This window comes from Ixodes scapularis, unplaced genomic scaffold, assembly GCF_016920785.2.
Source record: "Ixodes scapularis isolate PalLabHiFi unplaced genomic scaffold, ASM1692078v2 PGA_scaffold2__306_contigs__length_199485367, whole genome shotgun sequence".
In the NCBI taxonomy this organism is placed as follows: domain Eukaryota; kingdom Metazoa; phylum Arthropoda; class Arachnida; order Ixodida; family Ixodidae; genus Ixodes; species Ixodes scapularis.
The window spans coordinates 58,207,006-58,230,261 of record NW_024609857.1 but is presented as its reverse complement, the minus strand read 5'-3'; the positions used below and the strand labels follow the sequence as shown (position 1 = coordinate 58,230,261).

The 23,256-nt window shown below is 43.9% G+C and overlaps 1 protein-coding gene across 1 annotated transcript in view; it reads left to right on the top strand.

Moving 5' to 3' along the window:
• The first annotated feature begins 14,380 nt into the window (after positions 1-14,380).
• LOC8025090 overlaps positions 14,381-23,256 on the top strand; it is a 288,315-nt gene continuing 279,439 nt past the window's right edge. The window contains exon 1 of the mRNA XM_042291879.1: positions 14,381-14,545. The gene's annotated coding sequence lies outside the window, so the exon portion shown is untranslated. The remainder of the gene's footprint in view (positions 14,546-23,256) is intronic.

Sequence of the window (23,256 nt, the reverse complement as noted above, 5' to 3'; positions counted from 1 at the left end):
GAGACCTACAGTTATTACAAAAGAAGAGGTTATCTGACATCGAAATCACTCTTGTATACGAATATTGGTAACTTAATAGGTACACAAAAATTAATCTTTATTTCTTCTCCCCTTGACCCCGCCTTATAACTGAAAACGAATCCAACCTTCACGAAAAATGACTTGTAGTTTTCAAGACTGACCTTGCAAAAGCCATGCCCTCTTCTTGACTTGCTCGTCTTGCGGACAGCAACACCAAGAAGCAGCTGTTGTTAAGTTCCAACAAGGTTCTTTGATAGACTGTTAGATATGAGGTTCTTGTAAAACGCTCTTGCCATGTGGGGTAACAGAACATTTGGCTCGTCTGAGTCGACCTCCAGAAAAGATGGTTAAAAGCCGAGATTTTTAAAGGCGAATACATCAACAAATGAAACCCCGCTTTCGCTTTTCTACTTCTCCTGGTGCCCTTCCATCAATGCATTCAGATTCATGTTGCATTCGATGGGATAGATGAAAAAAAAACAAAAAAAACCGTTTGCTTGATCTAACTAAATATGGTAGTCAGCAAAATACTGATGTAACGTATATGTAGCAATACGTTCCATTTTGTGAACTGTAACGGGAACGAGTTTCTTTTACATATATGGACCTTGTAACGCGAACGTGTTTTAAAAATCAGAAGGAACGAGAAACGGGCTTTTGTTCCTTCTTTTTTTTTTTTTTTTTTTCTTTTGAGGGACGCGTACTACACTGCTCCTGGGTAACTTAATAATAATAATAAAAAAAAATTAATGAGTTCAGTTGGTAGAGCGCTGTACGGGAAATTGAGAGGTTCCTGGTTCGATACCATGACCAGGCAAATTTTTTCGGTCGCGCACAAGTCACCTAGCTGTGTTGGGCGTTTTGTGTTTGTCCTTTGTCCTCCCCGTTCCCCTTCTCCAGGGACTACTTCGTCATACATATATTTTTAATCACTTTCATTCCACGCGTGACGTCACGTTTCACGTGGGCGTTGTTGGTTGCTTGAAATTCCCGCGCGAAGTCATGTGGCTGTGACGTCATGACCCTATCGACCAATCAGGATTTTCGCGGCACGCTACCGACGTCGGCTTTTCTGTCACGCCACCGGTTTACAACGACAGGAGCTCCTTGACGCTATCGTGTTAAAATATTTCCAGCGAGAGCTTAAATTTATTATGTGTGAAAGTGAACGCGACGTTTCCTATGTTCACGCCCCCCAGGCTCAGCTTACTTTATTCTTAAATCAAGCCTCTCTATCGGAATCGTGACCCTGCGCGCTCTCTCCGTAGATAGTGCTGATTGACTATTCAAATGCTCTACCGGAAAATAAAAGCACGGGCACTTTTAAAGTGTTGCCGCGTGGCTTATATCTATCGCGATTATGTGGATAGTGCATCGAAGAAGAAAAGTTGACACAGCTGAAGCGAGCAGCCATGCACGCCAAGACAAGCACGGAAAATGGTTACAATTTAGGGCGTTTTTCTCTGCCTGACCCCCCTCTTTCTTTTTTTAAAATTTGAGTAAAGATAAAAGTAATCGTAAGTGGCAAGTGTGTTAGACTTGCCCTGGATCCGCCGCCTACACCGAGACGTGTGGCCGCGAAGAAGGTATACGTGCCAACAATCTTGAGACTGCACCAGCGAAAGTGCGGTAACGTATAAGCTAAACTTCAAATGTGATTTTATATTTGCCTGTGTATCGTTCGCAGTTCTTTCAAACTGTTTTTTCACATCTGTATTAGGCTCTTGCAAACACCTTTTTTGAAACCAGACCCAATTCTTTCTTTCTTGCCGTAACGTTCATTATGCATAGCTAAAAATCGAGTTCTTTAATGGTGATAACAAAAGATAGCACTTATTCAGTCGCCCACTTCCTCTCTCCCTGCTTTTTAATGACATGGAGAGTCACGACCTTCAAAGCAAAAGCCAACAAGGTTCACATAGTACACAGTCTTACCCAACAGCCCAATCGACCGGGAAGATCGTCTCTTTCTTTCAGATAGTCACTTCCCCGCTCTTTATACCGCGACCACACTGTTCGTTTTATAACTCTTTGATTCGTTGAAGGTCGCAACTTGGTGCCTTTTAGAAAAACGATCTGGAGAAGAAAGCAAAAACAAATAAAGAATTTCTCAAGATTAAGCGAAGTTACGCACGCGAATACATCGCCCGAGTCATTAAATTGAGTAAGAACTGAACTCGTCACACCAAAAAAAAAATATCGTTTTGCACATTATTCATGTACTGCACAAACTAGTTCTTACAAGATTTGGTTGTCGAAGAAAGAAGCGACGATTTTGGATTTTGAAACATGTACGTCTTGGTAAAATAACGTACACTTAATTGAAGATGCAGCTGCATACGTATTTATTTATTTATTGTTCCCTCAGAAACAAGGGTATTACAGAGAGGAGTGGTGAGGCAACTGGACAAGATAAATGGACAATATAGAATAGTTAAACGAGGGGGAATACATGGTTTGGTACATTTGAGCAAGAAAGAACACAATCAATAATTGATGTTAGTGATGCAGGCGGATGATTCCCCTCATTTGAAACTCTAGGGATGAATGACGCAAAATATTTGTTATAATGGCAAAAGGGAACTCCTAACTTGTGACGGTGATCTGGACGTGCAGAAACAAATGATGGTAAGGTTATTAGCTGATTTCTGAGTACAGTGTTGTGATAGAAAATTTTCTGAAAAAGACAAATACTACAAATTATTCGGCGATGTGCGAGGCTGGGTAGAAGTAAAATGCTTTTAATTGAAGTTACGCTCCGCGCGTTTCATTCTGGCTAATTAGCCAGAATAAAACGCGCGATCTGTTCTGTATCGATTGAAGTGAGCTCAATAAGGTAGGCGGTACCGAGATCCCTGATGGAAAATCAAGATTTGAACTCACTAATGCTTCGTAAAGAAATAGTTTTAACGATGAAGGGGCCAGAGAAAAATTACGTTCAAGAAAACCAAGCGTACGATTAGGTCATTAGTCACAATATGTAGGTTTCAAAAAAGCTAAGAACTTAGGATCACTCCGAGGTTATCATGTTGTTTAACACCTCAGACCGTGGTGCAAAAAATGATTTTTTTTTTATCACAGCCTCAGGTGCTAAACGACATGATTCGCTACCACCAGCCCATTAGCGCACTTAGTATTTTCACTCTTAGATACATAGAAAGGTTTACGAACTATATTAGTGCGTTAAGGTTATACGTAGGAGTAAAACTAACCTTACGGGCCATGCGCATTAGTTTACACTTGTTAATGTTTATTTCTTGACCAGAACCCACGCCATTTTAAATTAGAATCCAAATCATGCTGTGATTGCTCGGAGTCAGTGCCATTAGATATCAATCGAAAGATGGCACAGACGTCATTAAATAATTTAATTGAGGACGGGACAATACTGGGAAGATCCTTAATATAGATGTGAAAAGAGCATGGCATCTCAAACAGACCTTTGAGGTACGCCGAAAAAAAAAGCACGTGAGAGTAGAGTTGATGCCATTACGAGTTACAAATTGCGAACGATCAGTTAAAACTGCTTCGATCCAATTAAACATATTAGGACCAGTCTTCCAATTTAATTATGAAGAAGATTGTGCGATACCTTGTTAAAAACCTTTGCAAGGTCAAGAGAAAAGCAGTCCATCTCGGATCCTTCATCAAGACCAACATGAACATGATTAGTGATGCTGAGTAGTTGTGTTTCGCAAGAATAATTCTTTCTAAATCCACGTTGAGAGGAGCAAAAAAGAAGGTGGATTCGAGGAAGGCAAGAAGTTGTGTGTAGATGATGTGTTCGAAGACTTAACTTTATATCTTAGTTCAACACAGGGAGGGGCCTTGGAAATTAGTAACATTTCGCAAAAAGTAGGAAAGTTTTATTTCTATACGGTTTCTGAGTGTAGCCATACTCGTTGTACAGGAACATTTCCTGTGTCCTGATTTTATTTAGAGCAACTTGTCTTTCTTGATTAGCTTTGAGTTGTTCTCACTATTAGCGCCGAGATGTTTCGGTGGCGCCCTCTTACGGTTTCCCTCCGTGACGTCACGACTGGGATTTGCCTCGCCGTGACGTCACCAGTTGTTATTCTTGCTACTCACCATGGTGTGCGACGACGAGTTCGAAGGTGTGTTTAAAAATCACAGTAGAAGCTAGGAGCCATCGCAATCCGAAACTAACACCGTCAAAGTTGACAATCGGACAGTGCTCATATGCCCATAGTTTGGCCAATCGTGGAAAGCTGACCCCAGCGACGCTTTTGGCCGCGCACATCGCTAATACTCCGTTTCACCTCATGTTGTACCGCAGACAAGGCTAGAAGCGCGAGCTCATAGCATTGGGAGCTACTCTTAACGCACGAGAGCTTGTGCCGCCGAGATGTGCCCTGAGCAAGAAGCTTGCGCTTGTAGCCTTTCCTGCGGTACATTCTAAAGTTAAACAAAGTATAGCTCGAGGTGATTTAACTTCGCAGGCAGGCTGAGAATGTGCTACTGAGTTTTCCCCTGTCGTTCGCGAGAACGTGTCAGCGAAGTGTTTTTCACATGTTTGATTTCGCCACATCTATGGTATAATCCCAATCTTTCTCACTTTCATTTGAACCAGTGTGTAAGGGAGGGAGGGGGGGGGGGGGGGGGGGTAGACGAACGCAGCTAATTTTTGTTTAAAAATATTCCAATAAAAACTTTCGCATTTTTTTTATAATTTTCTTAATAACCCGGAGATTGAAAATTCAAAAGCGTTTTCTTTTTTTACTTGTAAAAAAAAATGTATTTACAAGCATCCATATTTATACGAATAAATAGAAAGCAGTATACATTTGGGAAGTAATCGACTCTGAAATCCCCCCCACCTTCCCCTGTTCAAGGAATGCGTTGGGCCGCCGGGAGCTTACATGATTTCCTCCTAATCCAACTATCCAGCAAACACGGAATACGCTTTCTGACGCCACGTCGTACGTTTAGAGGACTGCTCTTTTTTTTTTTTTTTTTTTTTTTTTTTTTTTTTTTTTTTTTACATTTTTTTTTTTCTGCGGTTGTTATGTTTTCTTTTTTTTTTTTTCGTTTTGGCAAACATTTAAATTGAGTTCAGCCGCGTGGCTCTGTCATATCTGCTGTCCCAGGTTTTTTTTTTTTTTTTTTTTTTTTTTTTTTTACGCTTGAACAAAATACGACGAAGATTTTATACTGCACCCTCCGGGCAACGCAAGCAAACTGGCCTGAACCCGCGGACAGAATTGGGAACGACGGTCGAGGGGCCTCCAAATTTTGCAGTCGCCTCCAAATACACGCTCCGGTGGTGTTCCCACCCGTCATGTATTTGCCGCGTCAACGTTAAAAAAAAAAAAAAAAAGTAATACGGCCCCGATGCTGAAGTCACTTTATTAGGCGTCGACTTTGCCTTGCAAATCTGGGGAAAAGGGGGGCAGTCGGTTGCGAAGCTTCCTAAATGCGAGCTCGCCGAACAAGTTTCCTGCTAAGAATTTTTTATGGCGTTTCTTGCACTCGGGATCCACGACGTGTATAAACTGCTTGGAACAAGTTCAACATAAGAAAAAAGACCCTGGGGCAAAGCGAAACGTATTTGGACGTTGGGAGTGTTTGCATAGGGAGTCCGCCTTCCCTTGAGATACTGCGACACTGGTTCAACACAGGATCAATTTAGCCGCCGCTGTATACGGCTGCTAACCAAGGGTATTAGAATCCTAGTGCGCACCGTGAAATACACCTCTACAAGAAGTCGGATTTGGAGCTTGCCACTAGTAGCCTAGTTATGGCCACGGTGTAAGATACACTCTTCAGGTGAGGACACGGCGGGGCTGAACGCGCGGCGCGAGGAATCAGATAGTGTTCGTTCGACGGGCATCCGAAAGGCTGCATTATTCCGCGGCCACCGTGGCCGCGGCTGACAGTGTCGCCGGCGGCTCAACGGCGAAACTGTGTGAGAGCAAAAAAAAAAAAAATTATCTCGTTGACATGACACCCCGGTAGACCGTGGTCTTTCTGCACGAGCGACAACGTCTCTGGAGCTCTGCGCGTGTGGAGCATGAGGCGGCACGAGCCGTCTTGTACGTGCCCACGAGTCGACGAGTCATCTGCCGGCACCGCTTGAAACCATAGTGAGAGAGAGAAGGAGAGGGAGTGAAAAGCGAACTTTATCTGCACTGCGCGAGGAGCGCGCTGTCCTCACCTGAAGAGTATTATCTTACACCGTGGTTATGGCCGAGTCCCACTAAAGTGACAGATAGAATCCACAGATACCAACAAGCCTCAAGCACGTACGGCATGCACGTGAAGGTACCTTTGGCAGGCTTGCAGTGTCTCCGTGCTCGTGAAGTAACTGCGAGTGATCGCAAGCGTGCAAAAGATATGTTCACGTGGTTCACGCGCATGCTGCACGTGCTTGAGACTTCTCGGTGTCGGTTGTTTCTGACTCAGGTAGGACTCGAGCATTACAAGCAGAAAATGTTCACCCCCTCCAAACGAAAGAAAAAAAAATGGGAAGGCTTGTTTTATTGGAAATATAAACTACGCATCACCGAATGCTCACCCTCCGCTAATAGTAGACCTAGAGGTCCGACCCAGATGCTAAACTTTCAGAAGTAACCGTTATCTTATTCAAAAGCTATATAACCGATTTTGTGAAATTTTTAATGGGAAAATGGCGGCCGATGAACCTCTTATATAAGTGCACCTCAATGGCGCCATTTACCCAAACTGGGCAAAAATGGGACCCATTTTCTCATAGAAATTTTTCGAAAATCACCAATACCTTTTGACTGAGATAGCGGTTAGTTCTGTAACTTTGTCACCTGGTTCGAACCGCCAGTTCTGCATTAGGGCGAAGAATCAGCGTTCGGCGATGCGTAGTTTATTCGTGCGGTGAAAAATACATTGTAAATTTTGTACGGGAAGCGTGGAAAAGGGGGGGGGGGGGGGGGGTGCACGGGGACAAGTTGTATATATACTGCCAGTCATTAGGGAGTTCATAACATCAACTTAGAAATAGAAGTGTCGCATTCAAGCGAGCTGTAACACGACCGAAGGATAGGCAGACCAAATATAGTTGATGCGCGCCACACCTTAAAGACGAAAAATATATTTAAAATATATTAGCAAAACAAACAAGTAAAAAAGCCCGGCAGCAGCCTGCACGCAGAAAATGGATGTCATTTCATCGAACCCGAGACCTTCAGAGTTGTAACCCGAGTGGTCCGTGTGTAGGCCGAGATCTCGATCTGCGAACGGTCCCAGGGACGCGTTAAGAAGCGGAAGGAGCTCGTTATGACCAGAGCGAGTCGAGGAAACGGGTCTGCACTCGTATGGATTCGGGTCCCAGTGGGAAAGACGTCAGCTGTCGAGACGCTATTTACGACATTTCCGTCGCTCAAGAGGAGGCGAGGACACGAGAAGAAACAGCAAAGAGCCAACATCGAAGCTCACCTCCGCATCAGCTGGAGCGCAAGCGACGACGAAGCCAGACTGCGGCGATGTTGACGTTACCTTGACAACCGAGCGCGGTGTCCTAAAGTACTTCGATATATACCAACTGGATATGCTGCGAGCGCTTATAGACTTTGAGAGCATGTTTGCTAGAGGTCCGTGCCGACCTCTTTCTTTTCTATTCTGGTTTCGCGAAGCCAGCAAGCCATTTTGAGTATTGGAGCCTCATCGAACGTCGAGGCGAGACTGCAGGTGCAGACCAGTCTCGCCTCTTTTGCTGTTGTGGTGTCTTCTAGTGTCCTTGTGTTTCCTTCGATGCGCTTCAGACGAGGCCTTGAAGTACCTTAAAGTCGCAGTCACACTGCTGATACGTCATACCAAAAACAGTCGGCAGACACTGTCTCAGACCTGTTTCTACGATTTGAAAAGCGCCATAAAAAAAAAAAAAAAAAAAAAAAAAAACACCGGGACAACGGGAAGAATTGGACGAAACGATGCGCCACTGTCAACTGAATTCTTATTGCGAAAAGACGAACATATGTATACGAGCACACTTCCAAGCGAACCATTCGCTCACAATCAAACTTCTCGCAAGATGAATTTATATTTCTTACGTGATAAAAGGATTGCGATGTGCCTATGCAGGCTTCGTCGACCTTCACCCTGATCTTAAAAGCCTCGAATATTTCTCTTTCTGTTTTTATTTTATACCGCCCCAAAGTGTACGTGTCATCGAGTGCAGGAGAACATGGGCACCTGCCACGATGAACGGCCAAGTTACCCGAAGATGACCGCCTTACAGGAAGGCCATGCTCCCGAGCCCTCTCATTTACGGATCTGCCCGTCTGCCCTATATACGCTCACCCGCACGTCGTTGGCATCTCGTAAACCACAGAAGTTTCGCACGATACATATTTGTTTACGTGTTTTTTTTTGTGTACGCTTCCCCCTTGTGTGCATTATTATTCACCCTTGGGCATGATCTGGATAACTTTGACGGTGCTGTGAACACAACAAGCACCCCGAAACGACCGGAACACTTCTTAAGATTTTGGGCAGTCCATAGGCAAAACCGTCATTTTCTGTTTATTCTTCCGTATACCTTCCGATTCACTTTCTATTTTTTCTTTTTCAACTTTTATACGAGGCTTTCGCCTATTTCCGCATGATTGCCTTCTTGATACCCTGCCTTTTGCAGGAGGCTGACTCGGTTGTAAAAGCTTGATCGAGCAACGTGTTCGCACGATTTTTCTAGCGCGGCCAGTATCAATCGGTTTGCCAGTTTCTCTTCACCAGTTTGGAATGCGCAAAATCAAAGGGAATTACACATTTTTTTTTATTTGTTTTTATCTTGGGTCATATTTTCAACAAACATAATTTTCTTTTAAGTTGAAAATTTATGTCCAGAAACTGTAGGTACTCGTTTTTAATTTTCCCGCGCGTGAAAGTGAACCCATTGGCATTGTAAACTTGTAGCTCATGTTTTATAGATTCTTCATTTGCAACCATGTGCGGATTCATTACCACCAAAAAAATCGTCCACATGTATCTCAACATTTTTAGCACCCCCCCCCCCCCCCCCTTTCCACTATAGCGCTTCGCTGATCCCCCTGTCACACTCCGCCAAAAGAAACGTCATACAAGACCGGGGCAACTTGGGAACCAGTACATATCCCTCGTCTCTGCACGTCTGTTTCTATCTTGTACGAGGGTCCTGTCATGTTTTGTCGTGCAAAAACTCCCTGCCGACATCTTTGAAGCATGTATTAAAAGGGCCATGAAACGAATTTTAGGGTGGGATAAAATATTTTAAACTGGGACTTCGCTATTCTCATATCGTTTAGTTGGCCAAAGGAAAGAGGGTAGATAGTCAGAAGCTAGCTTTTCGGTACGAACTTTTGAAAATATAGCGGACTATTTTGTACCATCTTTCCTTCGAGAGCTCTCCGCCTTTTCACTATGATACATCCGCGGTTCCCAAAGCGCGTGAGCGGTGTTAACCTGACGTCAACCGAGCCCAGCTCACGCATTGGACACGACAACTGCGTCACTCGGACGTATGCGCTCGTCAACAATAAATCCGTCGACGAATATTCGGATTCGCGTTAGTGGCCAATGACTGCCCTGACGGAACTTATCATCACTGGGGAATGACAAGTTCTATGGTGTGCATAAAAACCACGGTGGAAGCTAAGAGTCATCGCACCGGTGCCGAAGAATGTCATGAATACATGATTTCACAATTCACGTTTGAGTTAAGGATTAAAGCTAAGGAAGAAGAAGTAGGAAAATCGTTTCATGACCCCTTGAAGCAAATATGCTTCGAACAAGCTTGGGGCCTGTCCGAAGATCATTCGGCCATTATGTGTCTTTGTACAATGTATGAGCCACAGGGCCGGGTTCACACTGTTCGTACATCATACAAACGACAGTCTGCAAACACGAGTCACCGCAATATCCGTGGTTCGAATGCCGCGTGCCAAGTTTTCTCCTTGAGCTCATTGCCATGCGGCATTCGAAACACGGATCTGGCGGTGACTATCGCGTTTGAATATGTGTGCAGACTGTCTTATATATAGGGTGTCCCAAGTCACTAGGCTCGATATAAATTGGACAGTAAAAATCGACGCCTCCACGTAGCAATCTAAACTTTTCGTCAAAGGTGTATTTCACGGGTCGGTTTTTTCTTGCAAAATTACAAAGCGAAGCTCCCTTTCTGTAAGACATAGGACCAAAAAACTTACCTGGGTCAACGGCGGACGGCGACGCCGACGACCGAGTCAAGTTGCGGGGTGCGTTTGGCGCGCGCGTATTGATAGATAGGCGCGCGCCAAACGCACCCCGCAACTTGAGAAGAAGGTCAGCAATGGCGGCTGTAATCTGGCGCTTGAGTAAAGCGTCTCTATGCCAGGCATGTTTTCTAGGTTCCAATATTGTGTAATGTCGTAATTAGCTAAATAGTGTATTTCAATATATTTTAGATGTATTTATCCATCTTATGCTGTTCTTTCTTAATTTTTACTCTCACTTTCAACTTTGTATTTAAATGCGTATCTAGGATGTTTTTTTATATTTACATTAAGTTATTTATTTGCCGTTCCTCGCCACAGCAAAAAAAAAAAAAAAAAAAAAAAAGAAAACCTTCATCCGGTTTTTTAGTCAGAAAGTTTGGAGACCCCTGTCCTAGATGGGCACGCACTTTTGAAAAAAAGATTTTCCGCGACTGGTTGACCCCCAGACAAAAACTACAACTGAGAAAGCTGATCCTGGACTCGTGCCTTTACTACCTCAGGTCAGCGAACCTGACACATACTGTATAACGTCACCCCACCACCCCATCCGAACTCTCATCTCCCAACCCCGAAAGATAAGATGACTCTAGATAAGCTATATTGTTTTCTCTCTCTTTCTCTCTTTATAGACGTATTCTGCTCATACTGAGTGGAAATTCAGTCATGGCGATCCAATCCAGACGATCTTTTTGTTGTAGTTTGCACATTATTTATTAGTATACTCGGTGGCCCTTTGTCTGATTTCACTCTATAGAGAATATGGCGCCAGACAAAATCAGACTTGTACTGTACTCATCGCAAGTAATCAAATTACTTGTTATCTATTACTACTGAGAGAAATATTGTAATTGTTTGATTACATTTATGATGAAGTAATCTAGAAAGTAATATGATTACTCCTGGAACTGCTAAAACTATTTGTAACCGTTATTATTCTTTCTCCCCTTTCTAATGGCGCCCTTTGTACAATTTTCCAAGGAAGGAATCTTGGAACCAAGTTTCCGCGAGAGGAGAATATGCTTTACCAAAATTGGTGGACTAAGAAGATAAGTAGCTTATAATTCGGTAATTCTAATCCAATAATGAACAGTTCGAAAGCCCCATTGTTTCCAAATTGGACAAAATGTTTTGTCCTTTTGGAAATCTTAAGCTATCGAACAAGTAACGCTTACTTTTCTTTTCAAGCAATCAAGTAATCTAATTCAATACTTTATAGCCAAGAGTAACTGTAATTGTAATCGATTACTTTTTTCGAGTAAAGTGTGCAAGAGTGGACAAAATATGCTTATCTTACGATGCATGCCACGATCATGACCTTTGATATCCCCAACGTGCTCCGGCAATCTCGAAAGCCGTACCTCGATACTGCTTTCTTTGTGCCGCCCGTGATCGGTCCTTCCAGTTCTGCCCCTGTAATACGTTTGTAAAGAACACGTACACAGCCCCCGTATATTATTTTTGGCTCCAATACAAGGAGATTACGTTTCACTAGAGTGGGGCCCAGAATAAATCGTAACACAATACTAACACGGATCTTAAAAAAAAAAAAAAGAAAAAGAAAAAGGGAAGAAGACATCGGTTACGAGATAGATTTTGTTGCTCTTCGTTGCTGGCACATCTCCCTTTTTATTATTGTTTTGGCAATCGTTAATTTTCAGTTGCACGGGAAGAAGTCGCTGAATCCCTTAAAATAATAATAAAAAAATGATTCTTATAGATACTCCAAAAATAATTGTGTTTTGTGTATATTTAGACAGGGAATTTAGTCAGCCCCAATGGGCGTCTGGTGACTTCACTGTTGATGAGAAATTTAGCCATTGCAGTACCATTGCTATAGCATGGCGTCTTTAACGGGCATCACCACAACCTCAAGCAATCTCAGAATTCAAAGAACATCTCTATCCTGGCACTTGGTACCAACAATGTGCATATTGGGTGGAATTTCTCGACATTTGGTGTACGAGATATCAGCTAGTTTAGTCTTATACGAAATAACCGAGGAATGTGATTTAAATCGTCGTAGAACCATACAGGTTTGGCAAAACTTGATAATGAGCTTGGCGCTCACGGTGTGTGTAGAAGAGGTCACTTTTAGTGGAGTGTAATTTTTTTTTACCCAGGGTTAATGAATCCCTCGCTTCAATCTAAAAGCTAAAACTTAAATATTTGAAAACGCTATGTCATAGTGCATGTTAGGTTACGTATATCCAGCACTCGGAATAAGCTGCGCGGAGATCAATCTAAAACAGTAAACGAAGTTGCCCTCTTTTGATTTGTACACATATCCGTACTGCATTTCAGGTATCAAGCAAAAAGCACAGAATTTGTCTTATCTTCGAAAGATGTTTCATATTTAGTGGGTTATTGCTACTGTGTTGTGCTGCTCATTGCAACTAATTGCGTGTTGCTCAAGATGAACAACTGCTCATCCACGGGGTTTCTCATTCGTACACATTCAATTTTGCGTCAAAATACATCTAATTTTGTCTCACTTTCTAGATTTGAACTCCGACTTTCTGGTGAAATTTCGTAATTCAAATTTATGAAATTATCAATATATGCATGCCCATTCATTTATGTATCGAAATGAAGATTTTAACTTATTTCCAGCAGGATCTGCATTATGGCACGTTGTACCAAGTGCAGATTGAGTGAACTTCTTTGAAATATGGAGTAGGAGTTCGGATTAATCTGATACGAAATTACAAAGGTGTACGATCAAAATACAAAAAGTAAGAAAGAATTACACATGTGTAATTGTTTCATAAAATCTTTATCCAATACCAAGGTGCTCACCCTAAAAAGACGATATAATTCATTCGCAAAAAACAAAGGTCTGATAAGCTTGATAACTAACATGGTGTTTACTGTACCCAGCTTTAAACCCACTGGTAGCATTCTTTTTTTTTTTTTACCTAGGGTTAAAAAAATATTTTTTTAGTTCGATCGGGAATTGCACTGCATATCTGTTCTGAATCCTAGATTGTGCAATTACCTCATGCTGGCTATGCCATGATCTTTGCTAGGCTACGCATATTGAAGGGAGAGAAACCATGATCAATAAGGGCAACGACCCTCCTTTGAATTGTACATGCATGCCCTTCAGATATCAGACAAAAGAAAACTCAAGGAAGGTGTCTAGAAAAGATGTTTTCTCCTTGGTCATTTACTGCCGCTGTTCATTTCTGCTCAGTGATGCTCATCGCATGCTGTTCAAGATAAACATAACTGCCCTCATTCATGCGGTTTCTCATTCCTGCTCATCCAATTTGGTGTCAAAACACATCTCGTTTTTGTCTACTTCTGCATTGAGACTCTGGATTTATTGTGAAATTTCAGAGTGAAGTTTTGTTGTATCACCAAAATATGCATACACGCTTTTTTTTTTCTTTTTTTTTTAGCAGCTGAAGCTTGCAGACGCAATCGATTTCACTTATATTCCCAGCCCCTTCATGCTTCATCCCTTCGGAGGGATAATGTTGGGAAGGATGAAAGGATGGAAACTGGAATTTAAATTTATGCCTCACAGCAAGAACCTTCTGGTATTTGGAGCGACTCTCCGAAACCAGTATGAAACGCGCGCGCTCGACGGAAAACCTGGCGTCGTATGCTGCGAAAAGAGAAAAACAAACGTGACGTCACAAACCGGATATGACGGAGAGGAACTGACGTACCGGATGTGACGACCAGGAAGCGCCGTGCTCGTAATCTCCCTCCTCTTCTTTTCTCCCTCCAAGGGAGCCGAAGTGGTCGAAGGCTGGGAAGTTGCAACGCTGGCAACGCTGTGTGAGAGGGGCGCTTCGGGTGGCTCTGCTTCTGCTCGGCGTCGCGAGTCGCGAACCCGCCAAAGCACGCTTGGGCCGCTTCGGCTTACAGCCGGAAGGCGTCTGCGCTTTGCCTACGCTAAGCACCTGCGGCGGCGTCGTCCCGGATTCCCACAGCCTGCCGTCGGAGTGATCGTTGTGTTTGTAGTAGCGAGTGCATTCTTTCCACGGTCGTCGGGGATCGTCCGTTGTGCTGTGAAGTACCCGTGCCTCCGGCAACACATCGACCTCGGCTGGTACGGAGGGTAAGATTCGGCGGTGAAGGAGGAGTTCTCGCGGCGCCGAGAGCCAAGCGTATTCACGAAACAGGAGTACTTCGTGTCGTCTGCTACCACTCGTGGATCGTTCGCTACGACCAGCGAGCGTTGCGTCGTCTGCTACCGACGCCGCACGGGATTTTGGATTCGTACCTTCTCGGACTTCACAAGCGTCAGCACCGACAAACAGAGGCATATCTCTCCAGGATTCGACGTGAAATCGGTGAGCTGCTTAATACCTCCATCTATTTCTCTCCTCAGACAATGTTTCTGTGCCAAAACTCTTGCATATGCGTTTGACATGCAGTCGTCCTCATCAAGGTACCTAGCGCGTCAGGTTACTTGGCAGAAGACCAATGATGTCACATAGGCGACGACTTGCACCAGTAACGACGGCTCACCTCAAAGCTTTATGATAGTTGTGACCCGTGACCCCCCGTTTCATAGTTGAACCAAATAATAACATAAACAAGCGAACAAACATCCAGAGATATTAACCTGAACCATTGTCCTAGAAAGGAACAGCCCACCTTGTATAATGGCCTTCTCAAAGGACTTTTACGTATTTCAATAGATAAAGAAATATTGAAGACGCGGAGTTGGTTTTGAATGCTGTGTGTAGTTGTTTTTCCCACATCAGTGAAGACTCGATTTGTGGTCTCGCATTCCTTCCCAGATAATTCACGTTTGTGTGTTTTCTCCGCGTTATCTCGGTGCTCGAGATTTTGACGCGCTGTGACTTCTGTGAGGTGAAAAAACGAAACTCGACATTTCGACGAGATATACATAGAGATAGCGCGTGTGCGCTTGCCGCCTGGTTCAGTCTTCTATTTTAGATCGTGCGACTCGCCGTGCATCGCCTGCCATGCGTTACGTCAGTTGCGTCGTTTCCCTCGCACCGATGCGTCCCTTGCGATGACTCATGCCGACGGTGATCGCTCGTTCGAACGCGACCGTTTTCTGATCACGCAAGCGGTGATGCAAAAGGAAGCATTTAGCATTGGACATCGGTGGGGGGATCGGTGGCTGAGTGGAGCAGCGCACACCAGCTCGGAGCACGTGGAGCGAAACCTTGCGCTGCAGAACCCACGGATCCTGGGTTCAAACCCCACCCCTGCCCGTTTCGGTCTGGATGAGCAACGTACCGGCGTGCAGTCGTGTATCACTACTGCGTTGTGCACGTTAAAGACCCCAGGCTAGCGGTTGTACTGCACTGGCTAAATTGCTCATCTACAGCGAGTGACTTGTCGCAACTTTGAAATGGCTGACCAACTACACGCTGTATAAATATCCACACAACCCCAATTATTTATTGGACAGCGTTTATCCAATCGTGGGCCGAAAACCATCATTTCTTCATTGTTTCAGTCTTCACGTACGGGGAAGTTCGACCTTCACTTCTAGGAAGCATGGGCAGTTCCTCAAAGAAGCTTCGATTTCTTATTCTTTTCCGCGGTTCGATTCTTCGCCGAATCTCATCGTTCGACAATTTAAGTAATGCCAATGGGACACTGGCACGAAGCAATTGGAATTACTATCTTTCATAAGTCTTATAGTTGTTCGGAAACTAAGAATTGATCCTTCGGAAAGGCCCCTTTCTTTTTTTCTGGCTTTTTTTTTTTATTGTATCATTGGCCGTTAAAATAATCAGCAACCTTATCTATACTCCGTTCACCCTTAAGCTGGGACTAGAAGGCTCCGCCTTCAGCGCGAGCTGGCAGGCTTCCGCAATGCTTTGGTTGTGCGTACCTCCGAGTTCCCCTTTGGCTTAGCAAGGGCACAAAGCTCGCTCTGAAGGCGGAGATTCTAGTCTCAGCTTAAGGTTTAACGGAAAATAAAAACTGCAGATCTCACGAGAGAAATTTTAAACGTGATCATCTTTGAAGTCTAGATGGGACATGAGTAATCCACTTGGGTGTCAAAGTGTAATCCGCTGAATAAATAGTTAAATGTTCCGTCCATCCAGTCGATCGTGTTTTCAAATATGCATAGTTAAAAAGAGAAAAAAAAAGTCAATATAAAAAAGTCAATATAGTAAAACTAACAACTAATCCTGCACTTCTAATCTATATATATATATATATATATATATATATATATAGATAGATATATATTACAAGTGCAGGATTAGTTGTTAGTTTTACTATATTGACTTGTTAGCTAATCAATCCTAAGTAAAAAAAAAGTCACTGAAGAACTGCAAACGACGACTTGACAAATAACGAGTTAAAATTGCTCCCAAGAAACTCGTCGTTCTTGGAATCAAAGTGAAATGAGCTTGCTAAGTTCAGCAGTAGACGATCTGCAGAATGAGTTATTGTTTGTTTTTTGCTCACAGATATTACATTTTTACTGCCTGTCTTTCGTGGCTCATTTACGTTTTTGAAAGGTCAATAAAAGACGTCCAAATTGCCGCCATGTGAAACAGGTCATTATAGATTTTTTTTTATTTTTTTGGTCTTGAAAATACTATTTGAAAGCAGCTTCGCTAAGGCTACTTTCATATGCAACAAATGATAATTACAGTTTACTCATAATTTAATGTAGATATCAAATCACCAACAAATGAATTGTGTATATCCGGTCAAGATATAATACGTGTGACATATTTTAGTCTATTTCTTCCTGCCAAGTTCCAACAATGTCGCTCCTTTGAGATGGACGAACCGCCCTCACTAACATCGTCCATTCTTGCAGACCCCATATTGTCAGTGTCACCGAGGTCCGTGTATTCATAATGGATAGACCCGGATTATAGAAAACACGGAAAGCCTGACGTGCTTCACCGAGTCGCTGTACGTTCTTTGTTGCTGCCGATTGGCGGCTTTCCACGTTTCGTCATCTCACAATAGGAGCATGCCTGAACGGAAAGGCAGACAGACTGGCAGGGTTGGGAAGTGGAGAGAAGGCTGTTGAGACACACACACGCACACACACACTATAGAGCCTAACTCAAACGCACTTGTATGGAGCTCTACGGAACCTCGGTCGCTCGGGTATATATAAAGGTTTTCTGCGCTCCGCTGATGGCGTACATATAACCAGGTCTACGCGGGGGACCTGTTTGCCTAGTGACAGCGTGCGGACAACTGCGCGGAAAATAACCCGACGCCGGCATTGAGAGACTTGTTCGCACCAGGCCCGTCACAACAAGAGGCAGCGTCAGTAGCGACAGAGCATGGAAATGTGACCCGATTCGTACAATACCTTTTCCTCCTATGTTAAACAGTTTATAGTCTGTTTAACATGGGAGATATCTCCGGATATGGAGAGATATATACGTATGTACCTTTATATCCTGGGATATTAAGTTAAACAAAAAAATACAATATATCAACCTCTGAAAAAAAAAAAAAAAAAAAAAAACTTTAATGTGTTTATTATGATGTTCTTACCCTCTTTGTAGGAGGAACGTATTCATAACTTCCCTTTTATAGCGGGAAATCACTATGCCTTGGAAATTAGATAACAACTTCCCAAGAAAGCGGCATGGATGGAATTCGGGCTGAAATGCTCAAAAGGCAGTTTTCGAAAGATTCATTCAGACTCGTTTATAAAATCGCGGGGCCCTGTTTACTGGCGAACAATATGGTAAACTTACTTCACGGTACTCACATCTGTACTGAATATATTTTGTTTTGCACTGATTTTCTGCACTAGTAAAACCTCTATCTCTCTCAGACTTTAAAAATAAATATACATTCTACAATCTATTTGACCCTGCCTTGTCACTATAGCGAGCAACCGCTTATATGTTGCTCGAAGCTCTTTTAGCCGTTCTCCAAATTGTAGGCTTCTTACGAGAAATAATACACCATGCCAGCCACGTTTACTGTTTATGCGGTTGTTTTCTAAATATGCATTGCGCGGCACAGTCGGCGAGAAAACCAAAGACGCCCAAACGCCAACTTTGCTTTGACGCGCATTCATTAAACAATTACTTACAATCCTCTTACAAACGCTCGTATCAAATCACTCGCTTTTATTAATGACCTCGATACTGCTGCCGCATAAAGTGCGGCTTCATAACGATACTTGAAACGATTATGTTTATAATATAGTGAGCTTGAACACTTTCAATGATTTAACGCACTCGCTGCACGTTTCTACGATTAATTTTACTAATTAGAATTACGGAGCACGAATGGGTCTTTAACAAACATATTTGGTATTCTATATTTATAGCTTTGTAACGAAAGCACCAACATACTCGACACACATAATGAGTGAATTGTTACCTACGGTCCTCGTGTAAATCGGAAATTTGACTCTCGCGCGCGGCTAGGGGTGGGAACACAGATTGAAGAGACGAATGAAGCACGTGACATCCTGGATTCTTTTGAACATGTCTCATATACTCCTTGATAGCACCTCGATTAACCTAGATGGGTTGCTTGTGTCGAACGAAAGCTCTTGTTGCTCCTTCGTTTCAAAGGAACCTTTTGGCTGCGCTATCCGGGGACGCTGCAAACCAAATGGATGTATGCAGTTGTGGCTGTAATGTGTTTTGATATGTGTCCTATCACGTGCGTATGTTATACCGTGAGCACTTATATTTACCAAGCATGCCACCCCTCTAAGATATTAATATACGTTCGGGAAAGCACAAACCAAATTTTCTTCGGTGGCGTTCAGTCCAGAGGCTTGTACTTGCATTGGACCCTTTTGTTAATTACTCACGAAAGAACGTGAAGCTGGTGATGATATCCCGAGGAAACGAACACGTTGGTTCACTAAACTGATCTCAGGACGAATCAATAAAAAGGAATAAAATAACATAAAATGAACCAACAAAAACATAATATTTTTTTTAATTTTTTGATGCACGGAACCACGAAACTGCGCTGCCGTTTTTGACGTATGAAGTGGACAAAATTGGAAGCTCTCCAATTTAGGATGTCCTTTGCGTACACCGCCGTTCGTTTTAGTTCTTACTCCACTTCCATCTCAAGATTAATATTATTATGCTCCACTTTCAAGGAATTAGCTCGCGTTTTATTTTGCTAAGTTAACCATATTCATGACAAACATCGCGTTTTGTATAAGTTTCAGGATTTCTGCCATCCCAAGGGACACAACACGAGCGAGAATTTATGTCACGGCAATTTCCGGTTTGCATTAGCTGAGAAGCAGGGCGATTAAAGTCACCGGTTTGTCTAATCGTTCTTTCGCCTTTGTGTTCTCGATATGAGGCTAAGCTCATTACCGACTTTCGGCTTCTTTCTGCATTGCAGCTCCGAGCTGCTTTCAAAACATCATCTCCGACGCGGCGTTTGCAAAAACAATCTTTACGTTTCGCTTATATTCTTTTATTTTTTTTTATTTTTCGAAACAAGGGACATCTGTTCAAGCTCGGGGGGCGCCCGTTTCGAAAAGAAAAACAGACTTTATAATGACTCTCTGTTCTTACAAAGAGAATGTGTGGGACGTTGCGCAGGCATGCATGCCGTAAACAAATTTGTTTTTGTTTGCCTCTTTTGCTGGCTTTTTTAATTGAATTCAACGAAATGATTTCAGAAATTCCAGGAAAAACACGTGGACAGCATTGCGCTTCACCGTTGCTTCACCGTGTTCGTCGTCATTCCCCGACCCCGTGGGAACGTGGCCAGAGATGTATGCTGGTGTGACTTACGAAAACCTCCACGGTACAATTACGTACCTATTACAGTGTTGTTGCTGGCTTTCATTCTCCTGCTGTATGCTACCAAGGACTGTGCTCTTATTTTTACTTCCGTTGTTACCATGGGAACCATATCACTGCCATCTTAATCAGAATTTTTTTTTTTGTATGTTGCAGAAGAGGACATTTATAGGATATAGTCGGTCCCCTTCTGCCTTCTGTCGCAAATTGCACCGCCTGTTTTCAGACAATAGACAACAATAGCGACGGTCGGCTTAGGAGATAAGCGGACGAATATTCTCCCCTTTGTCCTTTAACTGTTAAGCCGCGGTAACACTGCTAATATAATACACGAAAGACATTCTACAGATGCTGTCTGAGTTTTCTTTCTTGTATGACGGTCACGCTGGTCGTACAAAAACTGTCGGCAGAAAAGTTCTAAGCATACATATGCATGAACCCAGACGTGTACGGTATTCGCTACAAGTAATCAAACTACTCGAAATAGATTATTTTTTGGGGGTAATTTCGTAGTATTTTGAATACATTTATTATGAAGTGATCAAAAGTGTAATCTTATTACTTTCGGAGGTACTAAAATTACTCATGACCGTGCTATTGTTTTTCCTCCCCTTCCTATTGGCGCGGTTTTGTTTCTATAAATTTCCTATATTTAGGAATCCTCGAATCATGCCTCCCGCCAAAGAGAAGGATTCACTGAAATTGGTAAATTAAGATGATAAGTAGTTAATAGTACGGATATTATAATGTTATAATGGACGTGAAATACCCGTTTTCAAACTGGCGGGAAAATCTGTTGTTTTGAAAATCGGAAGTAATCGGAAAAATGGGAGTAATCGGATTTGGAACCAGATCGAGAGCTTTTTCTGGGTTTTTTTGGAGTCGCATCATTCCGGAAGCTCTTTCCTTAGCCCATTGGTACGACCCACCTCCACAATACAACATCTGTGGAGGTGGGCTCACCGTCCTCTCAGTGTATACCGCGGTAGAACACGGAGTCGGGCGCTGTGCATACCGACGGCCCTTGACCATCAGGTGAAATCATCGCGGGCTGTCGTCGGAGCCAGACCTCATTCCAACTCGGGATTCACGGCGCGCCCTGTTTTAATGTTGTCTCCGGCCGCGGCGGTGCCGCCGCGGGAATTGGCACGTCGACAAGTCGGCTCTGTGACGTAGTCGGGACTGACGCGCGGCGCCCAACCGCGACGTCACGAAGGGGTCGGTGGCGTCAGTTTCGGTGAATAATGGTCGCTCGTTTGTTCTTCACTCGTTTGTTCTTCGCTTCCGCGTCGCATCACATCGAGCGAAAGCTTGACATTTTAATCGGATTTGTGCGCTGAATCTAAGATCGGAAACTCCTTGTTGCTGTGCACGATCTTAATCAGAGTTAGCGGGAACACGTGAGCGCGTGGCATAAGGTACTATCAAAGCAATTTGCAGTTGCGCCCGCCGCGCAACTGCGGCGCATCCGCATCGCTGCAGTTTTAGTTGCGCGCCGGGCCGTTAGAGTGCACTGATAGTGCCCGATGCCGCGCGCTCTGACGGGTGAATCTGCCTTAGCTTACCGCAACCAACGCAACTGTCTGAATCAGGCATCGAAAATGCCCGTTCACACAATAAGGAATTTTAGCAAACCGTTACCGCGTACCGAGCGTTACGTCGTGAGTCGACGGGACATTCGTGCTTCGTATGTCGCTTGCAAAGCTTATTCTTGAATTGGTTGCAACACTTTGGTCGAAGCACGTATCTGCTATTGAGTCGCAGTGTAACCGGACGTTAGCTCCCGTAACATAACGCAACGTGAACAAATAAACTGTGTGCAAGGGCCTTCAGCCTTTCTTTGAATTTGGCGTATTATTTGAACGTGCTCTGGTGAAAACGAGAGGATATAGAAGTGACACGCTAACGAGCATGGTGGACTACAATCCTAAAAGGCAACGAATCCGGAACTATGGCACCCGTGGGCACACACACCTTGAGGCTCTGAGCGCTGTTCGAAGCTGTGTATGTACCCTATTAAAGTAATTGTCTTGCTTGAATGTTGAAGCAGCCTTGAAGTTGGTACGTCTCAGCGGGTGACCTGTTGAGGCGTACCAAGGGGCAGGAAATGGGGGTCGAACCCAGGAGGTTCTGTGCCGCAAGCTTTCGCTCCACGCTCCGAGCTGAGACGCGTTAGCCCACCCTACCGTTGATCTCCTCTCCCCCCCCCCCCCCCCCCCCCCCCCCCTGTGTATGCGCATTCTTCAGATATGACGCAGGAAGTTCTCCCCGAGGATCACATCCAGCCAGCACGAGCCCTGAGCTGCGCCAAGCTAGAAAATGATCGTGCATGAAACACACAAACACAACAATTAAAGCGTCCTTAGATGCTTAGCTGAAGCGAAGAAATAATCCAATAGCCGCCCGGAAAGAGGTCTGCAAACTCATCTCCAAATATAGAAACCGAAATGGCGCTCCTTTCAACTCCGTGTTCAGACTAATTATCCGGCTCCCGAAAGCTGCGGGCTGCACGTGGTAAATGCACCAGAACTGACCACCTGCATCCCAATTTTCCCAGTTGAGAAAATCGGGGAAAGTTTCTCTCCCCATAACGGGAGAGAAGACCAGCGTTTTAGGAGAAGAGAGAACTGGAGTGGAGGCTTGGGCGACCGAGCGTGCGCGCGCGAGGCGCAGCAGAGTGACGACAGCACCGAGACTCTACCCCGACTCGTTGCGTCGCTTTGTTAGAGCCGCCAGTTTAATTAGAGATTTAATTACTCTGGCCGAGATGCTTCCCGCTCTGCGACCCGGTCAAGCCTCCTGATTTACGCTCATACGAACGGTCTCCAAACGCGGTTGGTCGGAGAGCACGCCCTTGACTGGTAATGCATGCCACTAAGGTTGATAAAGGACAAGACTCTGCAAGCATCGCCGTCAATTAAATACGCACTGCGAGCATATTCGTTGATTGCTTGACCGAGGTAAGCGCCTATCTGATGACAAGAAAAGTTTCGCATCTATAATGACCAAACTAAGGATCATTTACACATTTCCGTTTGAGCACGCAAGCGATCGCGTTACGACGGTTTGTGGCGGCTCACGACGAGAAAACATACTGGCGTCGTTTATCAGGTCTAGCCCTGGAGCATTCCCTAGCTGGATGTAACTAGACTGAATGGTTTGCAGTATTTTCGAGATCAAATATGCGCACTTTCTGCGAGAAATAGTCGCTTAGAACAGGGACTTCTAGCAAACCGTTACCGTGTTCCGCGTACCGCACTGTCGGAGCCTTTAAAGCGTGCTTTTAAGCGCGC